The sequence below is a fragment of the Protopterus annectens genome, chromosome 10.part0 (genome assembly GCF_019279795.1).
Source record: "Protopterus annectens isolate FY-2018-M chromosome 10.part0, PAN1.0, whole genome shotgun sequence".
Classification (NCBI taxonomy): Eukaryota; Metazoa; Chordata; order Ceratodontiformes; family Protopteridae; genus Protopterus; species Protopterus annectens.
Window position 1 is genome coordinate 1291162845 of NC_056744.1, and position 15694 is coordinate 1291178538.

Sequence of the window (15694 nt, forward strand, 5' to 3'; positions counted from 1 at the left end):
AGAGTAATCTTCCTCCCATTAGGAATGCTGAGTCTCTGAAAATGAGAAATCCTCAGGAGGAGAAGCTGTAGGTGTGGAATCATCCACATCAGAATCAGAATAAGGAGGAGAAAGTCCTGTAATTCTTCCGCAGAAGACTCCGAAGCCTCTGAATACTGTTCCAAACTCTCTCAAACTCAGGTTCCACCCTAGGCCTCTTATCAGGAGGGGCCATGGGGAGCCTCTAATCATAGTAATTAAATCCTCTGCCATTTTTAAGCATATGTTTCTTAGGCACAGAACCTGGAAGTGCTGGGAGAAACCCCCACTGTAGCTGAACTTGGCCTACCTCTGAAAGAAGTTTTGGCAACAGTAGGAGAAGCTCTAACTAACTTGGGAACAGAGGGAAGAACAGTTACCTGAAGCCCCCCTCAGCCTGGCCTACCACCTCCTGAGAGGGCACATCCTGTAACAATAAAGTGTCAGCCTGAGACTCCAAAAGAAACTCCTGGCAAAACCTCTGGCTCCACAGAGCCTTCCTAAAGCTTGACGTCCCGGGACTGCGGTTCATCAACCTAGGCCCCAGCTGTTTTGTCTTTGCGCTTCTTAGGCGAAGCCCGAGCGACGGGAAGCATCCGGCGGCATTTTGTATTACTGCAAGCGCTTCCCAAACACTAACCTGGCACAGTCTAACCTTCTCTTAATAGTCGCGTTTATTAAATCTAGCACAAGCTGGCAACCAACAATGTCGTGCTCAGGCCCTAAACAAAAGGTATATACACAGGTATGGTAATCTCTATGAGGTATCTGTTTCCCACAAGAAATACAGTTATTCACTTTTCTGACATCCGGTTAAATACTGAGGCAAGAAAAAACCAAAATGCTCCCTAGCGAGTGCCAACCAACTTTGATTCGGTCTGAAACTCCGACTTGAAATATTTCAAACGCCAACCTACCTTTCGCAAGAACTGCTTCTGCATGGACCATGCGGCAAAAGACTGAAGATATGGCGTCGGTCATGCGCGTGGTACCCTGACGTACTGGCGTCAGTCTAATGTATGACCGGCGTCAACCACTCTCTTTTGGTATTCGGGCCGACTGGACAGCCGGACTACCAATGGTTAGGACTGCAGCAATGTGGAATGAAGAACATCTAGCAATAAATGGTCAGTGACACGAATGCTGTTAGGAACAGATATACTGTCATCTAAGTCAAAATACCTCCTGCATGCTTACGCCCGTATGAGAGTGTGCATGTATATATATATATATATATATATATATATATATATATATATATCTATGTGTGTGTGTGTGTGTGTGTGTATATCACCTACACACCACACATATAAGAATGTGTGTACTTAATTCAGAGACAGATTTATATAGGCGTGTGTGTATGTATGTATATATATATATACTGATATACAGTGTGTATAAAATATATATATATATATATATATATATATATATATATATATATACATATACAGTGTGTGTGTGTTTATTTTATTTATTTATTTATTTTACATTTGTTTACCGGGTTAGTCCAACTGGATACATATCCCTTTTCAGCAGAGACCCGGGGAGAAAAGCTCCACAGTACAAAAGGTTTTGAGTTACATTTCAACAATTTCAAAATAACATGGTAAAGGTAATCAAAAGTTTAAACATAACAGTTGCAAGAAAGTTCAAGGAAAAAAAGAAAAACATATTCAAAATTGAGACAAGGTTTAGGTTTGCATTACATAGTAACAGTTTTTAGATATCATAGTATGAAGAGACATCAAGTTAAAAATTAGCTATAACTTAAGTAATTCATATGATAAGTGGATTAATGAAAACATATGATCTTTGGACACTATTAAAGATGATATTATAGGCTCCAAGAGATAGGTAAAGAAATATCGAGTATAATGCTCATAGGGATTCATAAATAGGGGGTGTTACAGTGAGCTAGAGATCCTGTACTATAGTTTATATATATATATATATATATATATATGTGTATATATATATATATATATATATATATATATATATATATATCATTTGTGCCTGTGTGTAAACAAATATATGTGGTTCTATAAAGATATGCAGCAAATACATTTTAAACCACCAAAGCAATACATATGATAAACACATAATGACACATGTATTTATTTAAATTTAAACAGTGTAAGAAACTTCTCTGTGTGGAAGATTTTCAATGTATATATATATATATATATATATATATATATATATATATATATATGTAGTTAATCACTGTATATTAATAAGAGTAGACAATCACTGTATATTCCATCTTGATAAGGGGGTAAGTGGTCTTATCACTACAGCCATCTGAGTCACAAAAGAGGCAAAGTTTGAGAAGTTATGAGAATGCCAATATTAACAGTGAAATACACAACTAAAACAATTACGTGCACTGCATAAAAAGTTTTAATAAAATGCACACACTATCACATATCCAGCATATACAAATTTGACAGACATTCAAGAATGCCTTGAAATGCAAGCTGGTCAGTATGACATAACAAGGTTGTGGTTTTAAAGAATAATGAATATAAACTTAGATTACATATTGCATACATACTTATGCACACAGATAGGAAAATATAGGTAAATATAGACACTACATTTGCCTCAACTTTCAAAAGGTAACCAGTGTAACTACTGCAGTCAGATGTTCAGGAAAAGGTGAAAGATCCAAACATTGTTCATAGGTTCATACTAGGCTATCTGCCCTAGGGGTTTATAAGCCTAGCCAGAATGTGTTTGGCTTTCGCCACCATTTTAAATTTATTTTGCTATGCCCTTTTAGAGGTTAGTATACTGTGCCTCTGTCTAACAGTGACACAGAAGTGATACCGGGGTAAACCTCACGATCTCCCATCCACTCATCAAGATTCCTCTTGAAGAGAGTCAATGAGGACTCTGCCTAACCTGGACTGGGATTTTATTGCAGAGTGAAGGGAGCCTCTCGGTTATGACTCTGTCCCTCCAGCATGTCCTATTTATTTCAGTGCTGGGGTTCAAGTCTCTCGGGCATGTGGCTCGGTGGGATTTGCATTTTCTGAGGTGCAACATGTCCATTAATTCCGGGTTGGACATGGCTTTATCGTCAGGCACAGATCACCTCTGAACAGGCGGTATGCCACTGAGTAGAGCTGGGTTTTCTTTAACCGGGCAGCATATGGCATCTGTTTGAGCCCTTTGATCGTCTTGGTGAGGTACTTTTGGGGTCTTTCCAGTTGCTGCAGGTGTCTGGTAAGGTACATCCCAAAAGGGGCATTGTACTCAATTATGGGCCTGATGAGGGATGAGTAAAGAGGCACGATGACCTCTGATCTAGATGTGAATCCCTTCATGATTAGGTGGGCTATATAAAATGTTTTCTAACCACTTTGGCCACGTGGTTTGTCAAATGAGAGATTGCTATCAACTTGGGTCCCCAGGTCCCTAATTACTTCTTCTGTACTTAATGGATTACCACCTATGTGGTAATTTGTGGGCACTGTTTTTGCCAAGGGATGACCATACACTTTTGGCATTTAGCTTGAGCCATGGCTCTGGCACCAGTTGTCTGTTTCTATGAGGCCCTTTTGGAGGATGCTTGTGTCAGCTGGAGAGTCGATTAATGCACCCAGTTTGCAGTCATCTGTGAACTTGGTCAGCCACAGTCCTTCCGTGTTGGCCTGTGCCTCCGAGAAATATATACCGAACAAGAGAGGTCCCAGGACTGAGCCTTGTGGGACACCACTTGTAACTGGTTTGGAGTCTGACATGGCTCCAGCAATTCTAACCATGTGGGTTCTGTCCTTGAGCCAGTTGGCAATCCATCTAGTGACATAGGGGTTTATATTTAAGCTGGTGAGCTTATCTATAATGCCAGTGGGGTATTGTATCGAAGGCTTTTGCGAGGTCCAGGTAGGCTCGTGGACCACCTTCTCCTTGTCAGTGGCCTTGGTGACTGTTTCAAAGAAATCAACCAGGTATAAGAGGCAGGATCTGCCCTTAACAAAGCCGAACTGGGTAGGATACAGTGTCTATGGGTCCCCAATATCTTTATTTATGAGGTCCATGATGATCCTTTCCATAGCTTTGCAGACCAAGCTAGTCAGGCTTATGGGCGATAGTTTCCAGGATCCGTTGAGGCACCACCTTTATGGAGAGGGACCACTGTTGCTATGCGCCACTCTTTGGGCACATATCCTGTAGTAAGGCTGAGACTGAACAGTAGTTTTGTGTTTGGGTTTAGCTCTTCTTGGGTTCATGTGGGGCGCAGCCGGGACACCGTCTGGTCCCATTGATGCTGTGTTTTGCTTTGGAGAGGGCGGCTCTTAGCTGAGCATCTGAGATGTCAGGGGGGCAGCACTCTGCTGGGATAGATATTTGCCCTTTTGGTGGGGGGAGTCTGCGCTGAACGGTCGACTAGGATGTTGTCACAAAAGAGGCAAAGTTTGAGAAGTTATGCCCCTTACCCAGTGCGACTGTATAAAACAGTAAAAAATTAAACAGAAAAAGTTGTAACCTGAAAAGGGACATTTGGGAAGCCCCTTACTATCCCTCACCGTGTGGCTCCCAGGACATACTGATCTAAGGACCCTTACCCAGTGCGACAGTATAAAACAGTAAAAATTAAACAGAAAAAGTTGTAACCTGAAAGGGACATTTGGGTAAAGAACTATCCTTACTATACTATTGCCTATCAGGGAAGTGTTCCGTTGGCAGGAATTAGTCAGTACCTCAGCATAATCTGGCTACATAAAGCATATTCCCAGAAATTAAAACTATTTTCTTTCAGAAGGTAGTTTACTTTAATAAAACCTGTTCCAACTACTTACAGCTACCTTTAAAACCCTGCAGACTCCTGGCGGGCCTACCCTGGCGTCAGCGGTATTGTAAGCCCTATCTTCTTTTTTTCCGCCATTTTTTAAACCTAAATCAAACAGGTACTGCCCTATTCACCTGCCGGATGCACATCCTTACATGAAGGTACAATACAAGCTTGTAAATTGTTTAAATTGTTTAAGTTCCACAACGCTACATCTGCAATAGCAAATATAATGTTACAATGTACTTAAAGCAAAAACCAGTATAGTTTTGTATTACTGGCGTCTTTTTTAAAGTGGCGATACTGATCGTTAGGTCTTAGAGTGAAAACCAGTGCAGAGTTGAATTATTTGGCGTCTACTAGTGAAGTGTTGTGTTGGCGTTTACTTAAATTGTAATAGATGAAGTTTTGTACTGGCGTCTGTGCTACCAACAGCTAGTGATGTTTGTACTACCGATATCTACAGTAGAAATAGTGAAGCTTGCGAACTAATAACAATAAGTTGAGCTTGGGCCAGCGTAGCATATATTACAGTTAAATAACATTGTGTAGGCGTTTTTTAGTTCTTATACATCATGTTTGTATGCGATGCAATGTATTCTGAGTCTTGACTGCACTCGTATTGAACATCTGCTATAAATATTACTCTGTTAGGAGTTTAACTGCTGTCTTTTCACTATTTATTCAGGAAGCCCCTTACTATCCCTCACCGCGTGGCTCCCAGGACATACTGATCTAAGGACCCTTACCCAGTGTGACTGTATAAAACAGTAAAAAATTAAACAGAAAAAGTTGTAACCTGAAAAGGGACATTTGGGTAAAAGAACTATCCTTACTATACTATTGCCTATCAGGGAAGCGTTCCGTTGGCAGGAATTAGTCAGTACCTCAGCATAATCTGGCTACATAAAGCATATTCCCAGAAATTAAAACTATTTTCTTTCAGAAAGGTAGTTTACTTTAATAAAGCCTGTTCCAACTACTTACAGCTACCTTTAAGACCCTGCAGACTCCTGGCGGTGTATTCCCTGCTCCGCTTCGCCCTCGCTTCGCTCGGGCTCGCTCCGCGCCTCACCCTGCCCCCATATCCCACCCGCCCCCACTACCTCTACATTTATTAGACTGTTAGCCCATCCCCCTTTCTCTTGTCCAATCCTAATCACCCGTCAATTTGCCACTTCTCCTCCCACACTCTCAGCCTTCCTTAACTACCAAGTAAAGTCTTCCGCCTCCTCCTACCCACTGGCTCTCCTCTCGCATACTATGGGTAAAATCACATATTCTATCATCCCTCTGACAGTAGTACTCCTACTTATTCCTTACTATTTAACCAGATATGAAAACCAAGCACTCTTAGGGATTCCCTTCCCCAAGAGTTGCACTAGGACACATTCAAACATTCCCTATCACCCCAACACACATTCTCTCTGCCCAGTCAATACATTGAGTTCCAATACTGTGTATCTTACCCTCCGCCACCCTAAAGCATCTGTAACTAAATCCAATCTTAAGCTGCTACTCAAACTACAAAGACTGTTAGACCACCTGAAAAAATGTATTGCCACAGATGGCGACATCCACCCCAATCCAGGTCCTACCACTGCCGTAGACTCTAACTCCCTAAATTCTGCCCGATTTTCTACCAACTCCCTCCTTATACTCCACCTTAATCTAAGAAGTATAAACAATAAGGTTCATAATTTTCATGCCATGTTAGCTACCCATTCCCTGACATTATGTGCCTATCTGAAGCATGGCTCAAACCAGCCACCAAGGGCGAAGAAATTCTTCCACCTGGATATAACATCCTTAGGGCCGATCGGATTAACAAAAAGGGAGGGTTAGCTGTAATGTTCAAGAATACACTAAACATCGTCACTAATCCCATCAACCCCCAAAATCTCTAATATTGAACTTATTGCCCTAAAATTTGCCTAAACAACCAAAAAAGCATTAATCTCATTGTAATTTATATTCCACCAGGAAATAATTCAGAAAACCTTGAGCAATTGCTCAGCTGACTAGCTTCAATTGCCCTCAAGAAACCATAGTACTAGAGGATTTCAACATTGACTGGTCCCCCTGCTCTGCACCCACAAACCCCCTCTCTATTAACTTACATGGTTTCTCCCAAAATATTTCATCTCCAACCAGAATTGTAGCGCTCAACAAAAGCATCATTGACTGGATTCTTACCAATAAAGACACACATAACTACACCACAGGAACCCTTCCCAATGACCTCAGTGACCACCTTATAACCTATATTCTAAAACACAAGTGCCCACCTATAAACCCTCCCTCTTATAGACTTGTTAGAAACAAGAAGAAATTTGTCCCAACACTATTTATAGCTGAACTCAAATCCTGTAATTGGTCCACCCTAAAAACTTTACCCCTAGAAGAGGCGTGGCATACTTTAATACCACTTTCCTGAAGATACTTGACTCTCACGCCCCAAACCGACTAATCAGAACTAAGGAGCGAGTAGCACCTTGGCTTACTAGTGAAACCAAAACTAAAATTAAACTTGAAACCAGGCCTGGCATAAATGGAGGCGTCCAAAACCCCTCTAGATCGCACCAAGTTTCAACAGCTTAGAAACATAACTAAAGCAGCCACTACCCAAGATAAAAACAGTATTTTCTCACCTCCAGGATAAACACCAGAATAACCCAAAGAAATTCTGGGCTGGCTTTAATAAGCTCCTCCGTCCGGGTAAATCTACTACCCCCACTCCTGAAAAACTCATTGGGAAAGAACCAGAAAAAATAGCCAACACTTTTAACTCATTTTTTATCGAGACCATCCAGTCCCTAGCCAGTCAGCTTACTACTACCTCCTCATCCGTCACCCACACTAAAGACTCAGTCCACCCAACCTTTAACTTACAACCTGTACCTACCTCCTATATATGCACCCTTTTGAAAAAACTCAAACCAACCACCCTAGCTGCAGACCAACTCCCTGCGGAATACCTTCAAATAGCGTCAGGCGCCATTGCCTATCCATATCAATCTTGATTAACAGAACCATAACTGAAACTACCATTCCCACTATTTGGAAAACCTCATATATCATCCCTCTTCACAAGGTGGGACCTCAGCGGAAACATCCAACTTCCGTCCCATAGCAATATTGTCCCCAATATCTAAAGTCATGGAGCGGTGTATTCACAAACAACTATTACACTACCTCACTCATAACAGTCTTCTGTCCCCAACCCAGCATGGCTTTCGCCCCCATCACAGTACAACCACTGCCCTACTCTCCTTTGTTGACTCAGTCAGTAACTACCGCAACAATAAATTAATTTCCTCTGCTCTCTTCCTTGATCTATCAAAGGCTTTTGACATGGTCAATCACCAGCATCTGCTTCATACACTTGAAACCCTACATCTCGGCATCCCAACTATAAACTGGTTTAAGGCCTACCTCTCTTGCAGGCAACAAGCTGTCCTATGGCAAAACAAGCTATCCAGCCTACTTCCTAACACCATTGGCGTCCCTCAGGGCTCTATACTCGGTCCTCTTCTTTTCTCAGTCTTCATAAATGATCTTCACACAATCATCCCCAATTCTACATGCATCCAATATGCAGATGACTCCACCTTGATCTGTTCTGATGCCTCCCTCCTGAAACTTCAAGCAATAACCCAAAACTGTTTTACTTTAGTTGAAAAATGGTTCTCTAAACTGCAACTCATCCTTAATCCTTCTAAAACCAAATTATTACTATTTTCCCCTCTGCATCTACTCCTCTAGGAAAAGAACCTCTGAATGCGGACAACACGTTCCACGTGGAATCCACAAATGGTACCATCATAGTCCCAGTCTCTCATACCAAACTACTAGGTGTGACTATTGATAACAAGCTTAAATTTGATATACACATTAACCAAACCATTAAATCCGTAAACAAGAAACTAGGATCTATGTACAGAATAAAAATTTCTTAACCCCTCACACCAAACTAACCACTGCTGCACTCATCTCCTCTCCACCCTCCTTTATGCCTCCCCAATACTATCGTTCCTCAATAAGCGTGAACTCAACAAACTTACTGTTTCCTATAATCATATAGCCAGATTTATCACAGGAACACTGTATCGTACTCACCATTGCCTCAACCTAAATACCCTTGGCTGGCTAGAACTCCCCAATCTTCTCAAACTCAACCAACTTACAGAAGCTTTTAAAATTATCGACCAACCGGACAGAACCCCCTCACTGAGCAAAATCCTGACCCCCTACTCCAACCTAAAATCTCTCAGGTCAGCTAATAGTCTCCAGGTACTAACCATTAAATCCAATAACTCTGGGCGATGCTATCTACGCCAACTCCATTGGAAAGCTATGGAATTCCCTTCCTACTAGCCTAAGACTCCTGACCTCGATTAATCAATTCAAAAATCACCTCAAACAATTTCTCAGGTCTCATTGGTCATACCCATGTTCTAAACCAGACTAGTCTCTATCCCAGAGATTACTAACCTACTGCTCCGGCTTCATCTTGTAGCCATGCTTAGGATTATCTATACAATATTGTGATTGTTGTGATTGTTATTTTTACAAATATGTAACTACAATCTCTTTTTCTACTGCCTATATGTCATGCTACTCTATACCATTTGTAAATGTATTTTGTATTCTTTCTATGTGTGGAGCTTTTCTCCCCGGGCCTCTACTGAAAATGGACATGTATCCAGCTAGACTAGCCGGTCAACAAATGTAAAATAAATAATAATAATAAATAAAATAAATAGAATGCTAATATTAACAGTGAAATACACAACTAAAACAATTACATTGTACAACAAAGCAGGAAAGAAAAAGAAAATAAATTCATTCGGACTGAATTAGTATTATATGACTTGAAACTGTAGTTTTATTGGCCATTTTGGGTCAATTCCAAAACTCCTTCATTTTCCTCTCTTAAAACCCTATTTTGCGCGTTTTTTGAGCATAAGCGCAACAGCGGGCAGCCGCCTAATTGGGTTTAAACTATTCCTGGCTCCACAAAGTCTGCTCTTCACTTTTTCCCTTAGAACTGCTCTATCTCTCAATTTAAACACCATATTCTCATTCTGAGGCCCTTCACTGGTCCAATTAAGTAATCCTACAAGTTAGCACTATTAAACCATAAGCACTACTTACTCTTATACTCTCTCTGATTACCCTGTCCTCTATTGGTTCATCTTAAATTCAGTTTCCCTGTTACTCTAGCATGTCCAAGGTCAGTCAATGGTTTCCTCTCAGTCCAGCTGGTGAATCTGGGAATTTTGAGGCAATGTTACAACTGTCTCATGTACACGGACAACCCTCTCCTCCTCCAAACAGGTTCAAATATATGTGAGAGATGCAACTATTTAGCCAAACTGGAGGCTGAGCTCTCTCATCTCAAAACTGGTGTAACCAGTCAGGAGGAGAAGGTAACCTCACACAACACAATTCCAGTATCACATAGTCCCACCACATCAGCGAACCAAACACATAAATACACAAAAACATACTCGGGCTCTAAATAAAATCTACCTAAGCAACAGAGACCTCCAAAGCAGACATCAAGCAAGCGCTACCTCAAAACAAAACACACACAACACATAACCCACAAAGTCAGTGTGCCAAGCAGCCACAGCCCTTAAGGCTGAATAACACACCTAATACTCTTGTTATAGGTGACTCTGTTGTCAGACACACTGGCGTCCCGCTCACCAGGCTGAATAAAGAGAAGGTCATGGTGAGCTGCCTGTCAGTGCTAGGATCCGACACATAACATAAGCACTCAGGTCACTCCAAAGCAAATACAAATATGACTCAGTCATTGTACATGCTGGTGTGAATGACCTGAGGCGTACCTCCCTGGACTACATGAAAAGAGACATAGAGGAGCTCTCTGATCATGTAGCCCAGGCTGGTATGACCCTGACCTTGAGCAGCATCTTACCCTCACCTAGAATGATGCCACAGTACAAAGACAAAATGATCGATTTTAACAATTGGCTAAAATTTTGGTGTCATTCAAAGGGGATCCAGTGTCTGTCAGCCTGGGATGACATGCTCGACAAGCCACGTTGCTTTGCTAGGGACAGCTTGCACCTGTCAGCACTGGGCTTTCGGATATTGGCAAAGGCTCTTGCCACCCCCATAGTGACTTTTTAGGCAAGGCTCAAAGTCAAACCCACCCCATAGACAGCACAAGGAACAAGAAACTAAGGGTAATGCTGCTAAATGCCAGAAGTCTTAACCTCAAGATGCATGCACTCGAAGCTCTCCTCAGTATGGAGAACATCGATATCTGTGCAGTGACAGAAACCTGGTTCAAGGCTCCAGAGAGCACCCCAGCACTACCGGGCTATACCTCGTATCATGCTTTTGCCCCAAAACCCGGACGGAACCACAAAGGAGGAAGTTTCCATATTTATCAAGGATATCCACACCTCCAGGTTAGTGGCATTGCACGAAGTATCGGAGACCATCCATGTGCAACTAACAGTGGGCAAGACTGCTTTTCAGTTTATAGCATCCTACAGACCACCCTCTCAAAGTCAGGAATCCCATTTGGCCTTCCTGAAAACATTGAAGAACATGAAGTTCTCTCCAAACACCATTATACTGGGCGACTTCAACTACCCAAACATTGACTGGGAGCACTACTCAAGCCCCAGCACCTTAGCCCAAAGATTCCTGGAAATTATAAACTCAAATGCTATGGAACAACTAGTCACCACTCCCACAAGAGGGGGCAACATACTAGACCTGATCATTACCAACATGGGGACTCTATGCTCTACACCAGAAGTATATCCCTCATTGGTAAGATCAGACCATATATTAATTTCACTGGATGTCCACATCCGACCCCACCCCCAGCCCAGAAAATCACAGTGAAAAACTTTTCAAAAGCGAACTTCTCACTTCTCAAAACCGAAGTGGAATCCTTCAAGGCCCCAGGGCCAGTGGAAACTACAGCCCAAACTACAGAATCCTATATAAATGCATTCTATGGACATCTCCAGGAATGCATGGATCATGCTATCCCAAACAAAACCAAAACCCAATCATCCAAAGGCAGGCGTCCAGTCTGGTGGACCCCTGCCATAAATAAACTGTACAACAGAAGGAGGAAGCTACTACATGATAGAGCAAAATCCCTAATAGGGAAGGCATCTCTGATCAGTACTAGCAAAAAATTACGATCCCTCATAAAAGCCTCCAAGGCCAGCTTTGAGAGAAAAATTGCACAGGACACCAAAGACAATCATAAGGCTTTTTTCAGTTATGTTAGAAACCTGGGATGCAACTCCCAGACTTGTTCTGAGTTGATTCTAAATGACAAAAAATACACTGAACCCACAGACATCGCCAATAACCTGGCAGACAGGTTCAGTGCAAACTTCTCCACCCCCTCCCCCCCCAAAAGAGCAAGTATCTATCCCAGCAGAGGGCTGCCTCCCAAACATCTCAGATGCTCAGGTGAAGGCTGCCCTCTCCAAAGCAAAAAACACTGCTTCCATGGGACCAGATGGCGTCCCAGGTTGCGTCCTACATGAACTACAAGAGGAACTAATCCCTCAAATAAAACAGCTATACAATCTCAGCCTCATTACAGGATATGTGCCCACAGAATGGCGTACAGCAACAGTGGTCCCACTCCACAAAGGAGGAGCCTCTACGGACCCTGGAAACTATCGCCCCATAAGCCTGACTAGCTTAGTCTGTAAGGCTATGGAGAGGATCATCATGGAGCTCATAAACAAAGACATTGGGGACCTACAGACACTAGATCCTACTCAGTTCGGCTTTGTCAAGGGCAGATCCTGCCTTTTGAACCTGGTTGACTTCTTTGAAACAGTCACCAAAGCCATAGATGAAGGGAAGGTAGTCCACACAGCCTATCTGGACCTTGCAAAGGCATTTGACACAATACCCCACTCGGGCATCATAGATAAGCTATCCAGCTTAAATATAAACCCCTATGTCACAAGATGGGTCGCAAACTGGCTCAGACAGAACCCACAGAGTGAGAGTTGCTGGAGCCATGTCAGACTAAAGCAGGTCACAAGTGGCGTCCCACAGGGTTCTGTCCTGGGACCACTCTTGTTCGGTATATACTTTTCCGAGGTACAGGCAAATGTTGGAGGACTATGGCTCACCAAGTTCACAGACGACTGCAAACTGGGCGCCATAATCAACTCTCCAGCTGACACAAACATCCTTCAAAAGGTCTCACAGAGACAGATAACTGGTGCCAGCGCCATGGTTTAAAGCTAAATGCCAAAAAATGTATAGTCATACCCTTTGGCAAAAACAATGTGCCCACAAATTACCACATAGGCGGAAACCCATTAAGTACAGAGAAAGTTATTAGGGACCTGGGGACCCAAATTGATAGCAATCGCTCCTTTGAAAACCACATTGCCAAAGTGGTTAGAAAGACCTTCTACATAGCCCACCTCATCACGAAGGGTTTCACATCTAGATCAAGAGAGGTAATCATGCCCTTTTATTCATCCCTCATCAGGCCCATCATAGAATACAATGCCCCTTTTGGGATGTACCTTACCCGACACCTGCAGCAATTAGAAAGACCCCAAAAGTATCTCACCAAGAGGATCAAGGGTCTCAAACAGATGCCATATTCTGCTCGGTTAAAAAAAACTCCAGCTCTACTCAGTTGCATACCGCCTACTTCGAGGCGATCTATGCCTGACATACAAAGCTATGTCAAATCCAGAATTAATGGACATGCTCCACCAAAGTAAATCTAAATCCCTTAGAGCCACACGCTGGGGACTTGAACCTCAGCACAGAAATAAATAGAACTTGCTGGAGGGACAGGTTCATAACCCAGAGGCTCCCTTCACTCTGGAATAGAATTCCAGTTCATGTGAGGCAGAGCACCTCACTGAATCTCTTCAAGAAAAATCTCGATAAGTGGATGGGGGATCGTAGGTTTGTCCCAGGGATTACTCCCATGTCACTATTAGACAGAGGCACAGTAAACTAAACCTTAAAAAGGGCACAGTATACTCAAATCAAGGGGTGGCGTAAGCCATACAGAATCGGGCTAGGCTTATAATTGCCCCAGGGCAGATAACCTAGTATGAACCTATGAACAGTTACTGTGTGATTCCTGAATGGTGTCAGCTAATGGGAAAATACTTTTAGTACAGTAACAATATTCAATGTCAGCATTGTCTGACATGTTTTTATTGAAACATTACAAGATTTTATTCTTGTAGAATCTTAGGACATTTGCATCTCAGTGTGTTTGTTTCCAAGATGCAACTGTCCAAAGCAATGCTGAAATGAGGGAAACTGTCTTATAAATGTATGTCTGCATGAGTGCATGCACTAATAAGCAACACTATTGCTGACCATATGAAAAATAATTACCAATGAGGGGAAAAAGCAGGTAGCAACAAGCATGCCTAGGCTGGGATAATTATTGCACTAAGTTTTACCAAAAACAAGCACATACTTGAGCTGAGGCTAAATCAGTCGCTCAGCTAATCTAATAGCCTATGGGTGGGGGAAGGAAAATACATGGGACAGACTGTTAGCGCATAACCATCCCCCACTGAAGTTGAAATCAGACCTGCAGTATGCTAATAAGCAACTCTGAAAATCCTGCCTCTGTGAATATGTGGCTTACAGTGCACTAAAAAGTAAACAAAGTGCTCTAGCAAGCAACTGATTTTAGAATTGAGATAGTGCCCCTTTAACGATGAACAAATCCAGTAATTTTGCAAGATGCAATGCCTATACTACAAAATGCATTCAATGTGGATTCCAGAGTAGGCACTAAATAACATGAAATTTAAGGAATAGAGAACTACATGTACTAATGTTTGTGAGTTGAATCACACATGCTTTCTGTAGAAGTACCAGCCTGAAATAAAATCCATGAAATACTATTGTTTGGCAAATACAAAAGCCACTGGCTAAGCTAATTAACATGTCAAAAAAGACTGAATAACTCTGTTTTACTAATCCTTTCCATAGAAACTAGAAGTCAGAAGAAGGCAGGTGATTAAAAGCATTTAGAAGATACCTTTCTTTGAAAACAAGCCACAAGCTAAAATAATGACTGGCTCAACCTAAAAGGTGTTGAGTAGATCAGGAGAAAAAGAAGGACTGTGATTAAAAGGCTGAAACTTCCTGTAGGTAATCCTCCCACTACCCTACACAGATAATTCTCGAGCATGCTCAGAATTACAACCTGCTCAAGGTAAACACTGCAGAATGTAAACAAAAGAAACACTGGGATTGTCTCTTTAAACCTCCTGTAACTGAGGCCCATGGGATATATGCACATGACCCCTTAAAGGACAACCGCACCCTCAGACTCAAAAAACATATTTATTTCATCATGGTTTGGTGTTTCCTACATTTTAACAGCACTCTGGGACTATTTAGAGCTTTTTAGATATTTTTATATGCAATTTCTGACTCTGACCACATGGGGGCTGGCATTTTCAAATAATTCAGACTGTTTACTCTGCCTCTAAGTATCCCAGAATGCATTGTTTGTCTCCAAAAAATTGCATCAGATCTGCCACATTTTCCTTTAAACTGCTGTCACTTCATTGACTTAACAGGCATTCACTGCTGTCTTAAAGTCCCCTACTTTTAGTTAAAATGTTATCCTTTTTCAATGACTACTTCAAACACAAGCAGTGGAAATGCTACAGAACAGAACTGAAAAGTGCATTTCATTGCTTTTGTTTCTTAGAAATGCTAACTTGCTTTCTTTTGTGAAGGCTGAAATCTAGTTCTTCAAGGCCTCTCCCCTCCCACTTCACACCTACCTTCCCTAGCTGTCAAAGAGCTAAGGGTAATTTGACCCATTATCTGCATGTGATTGACAGC